Genomic DNA, 2310 nt, shown 5'->3' on the forward strand with positions numbered 1-2310 from the left:
AAGGAGGCTCCGGGGAGACCTTCTGGCTCTGACAACTCCCTGACAGGAGGGTGCAGCGAGGGGGGGTCAGTCTCTGCTCCCCAGGAACAAGCGACAGGACGAGAGGAACCGGCCTCCAGCTGTTCCCGGGGAGGTTGAGGTTGTCCCTGAGGAGCCATTTCTGTCCCGTTGGGGTTGTGCAGGCGTGTCCCAGGCTGCCCAGGGCAGTGGTGGAGTCCCCACCCCTGGAGGGGTTTCCCAGCCATGTGGAGGTGCTGCTGCGGGACAGGGGACAGTGGGGACCTGGCGGTGCTGGGGAACAGGGGGACTTGGTGACTTTAAACGTCTCTTCCAACCAAAGTGACGCTGTGATTCGCTCAGCTCAGACTCGGTGTTAGAGCTGATGACATCTTCCACTTCTTTTCAGGTCTTTTTCACCCTGTGGACATACCCTGAAGCTAAATTTTGTCTCCCATCATGGGTATGATGAGTTTTGACCCCGGTAGTGAAGGGCTGTTAGTGACATAACTGGAGAAAAGGTTTGGTGGGGCAGAGCCCTGCGTGCGTGACGTGGTGCGTTAGGCACGGCGGCCTTTCGAGGGAAGCTGCTTTGTTCGTTGGCAGCCCAGCCTTTGTGAAGACCTCATAAAATGTCTCCACTTGTACAGCTCTACTAATTTTGTTCAAGGTTTCTGCGTGACCTTGGATTTCCCAGATGGCTTGACCATTCTGGGTTTATGTGTGTATGCAGAGAAGGGGCTTTGTCAGCCTGACCATGCGGCTTTAATGTTTTCCTGCTGTTGTCTGCTCCGTCCACGCGGTTTAGATGAGGAAATATGACAAATCCAGGGTATCGACATCAGCGTTTACTGACGGATTCTTTGATCTGTAGGCCAAGTGGCGGTTTCATCAGGGAACAAGCTTCATTCTGCTCCTGATTCCATTTTGCAGGTTTCTACGTTTGCTCCTCTGGAGACATTTTTGAATCCGAATTACGCCACGTACTTCTCTAAATCGAGACGTCGATAGGCGTAAATTCCCAGCACCCTTTCCTTGTGCTACCTGCTTACCGCTGAGCCGCAGCAAAGGCTTGCCTGAATGGCAGGGGATGTTCTGCAGTGGAAAAATCTCGCTCGAGGCACTGCAGAGGTCTCTCGGGATGGTCCACATCAACCAGGCCAAGTCCTCTGCCCCGTTAGACCCTTGGACTTGTGCACAGACACATCTCTGCCTCTCGCACCTCCTGTGCTCTCAAACACTTGTAAGCAATTAGGAAAACGCCTGAAAGTTTCCCTTTAGAAGATCTAAACCAATCTTTTTTTGGAAAATAGTTAAATAATTCATATACCTTGGTTTGAAGCAGCTGAAAAATGGTGATTCCGAGTGAATTTTGCTTCAGCTCCGAAGAAAAACCATATCGGAAGCTGCAGTTGTGATTAGTGGGAAAATGGCGCTAGAAGTTTATGTGGTTCTGGCTTCTAGATTTGTTTTACGTGTAGCCAGTGTGAAGAACGTTTGAGCAGCTGAAATGTTTCATTATGAACTGAGCTGGCTCTGGGCAGGGTGCACAAGCATTTGACTGGAAGCAATGGGCTGCTGTTGCTTTGCACGGACCGGTGTGTCGCTGGTTCTTCTGACCCCAGTCTGCTCTAGCGATCACCAGCGGAGGAGCCCTGCATCCCAGGAGCTCCTTTCTGAGCGATGGAGCCAAAGGGGATTTCTTCCTCCCTTCCCCTGAAGGTTGAGGGGTTAAATTGTCACGTTTCTCCAGCATCTCAAACACTCAATGTTCGTCTCTCAAATCCTGGTCATCTTGAGCTCTTTCTTATATGGCTCCTTCTTCTTCACGATGGGTGTTCTTGGCCTTCCCCCTCTAAATTTTCACAGCATGGTTTTCCAGTGTTCAAAAACTGCTGCACTCGAGCAGTGGAGGTGGCTCCACGCTGGAGAGATGACCCTGTAGATATCCAGGTGGATGGAAGAAGGTGGAACCGTTTGGCATGAAGATGCTTCAATTTGTGGCTTGTGCAGCCTGTCTGACCTCCCTTAACTTCCCCCAGTTGTCCTTGTTTCTCTCTCTGCCTGGAGAAGAGGAGTTTGTCCGTTTGGTTCAGAGGACGTACGTATGGAAACCCACCACCGCTTGCGTGGCAGTTCAACATCTGGTGAAGACGTTTGGGAGAGCGAATACACGGGGCCCGGCTGTGCCAGTAGCAGCCGATCAGCTGGACTGTGGTCACGCTGGGGACAAGAGCGCGAATCTCTGCAGGCTCTGTGTTTTGGGGGTGGAGAAGCCCCCTGTTAGGTGCTGGAGCCTCGGCTAATGGAAGC

The 2310-nt window shown here is 51.9% G+C and overlaps 1 protein-coding gene across 1 annotated transcript in view; it reads left to right on the forward strand.

Moving 5' to 3' along the window:
* ARID3B (AT rich interactive domain 3B (BRIGHT-like)) overlaps positions 1–2310 on the forward strand; it is a gene marked incomplete at its 5' end in the record, with an annotated part of 17977 nt that overhangs the window by 4651 nt on the left and 11016 nt on the right. The gene's annotated exons all lie outside the window — the stretch shown is intronic.

This window comes from Buceros rhinoceros, unplaced genomic scaffold (genome assembly GCF_000710305.1).
Source record: "Buceros rhinoceros silvestris isolate BGI_N320 unplaced genomic scaffold, ASM71030v1 scaffold17553, whole genome shotgun sequence".
Lineage (NCBI taxonomy): Eukaryota > Metazoa > Chordata > Aves > Bucerotiformes > Bucerotidae > Buceros > Buceros rhinoceros.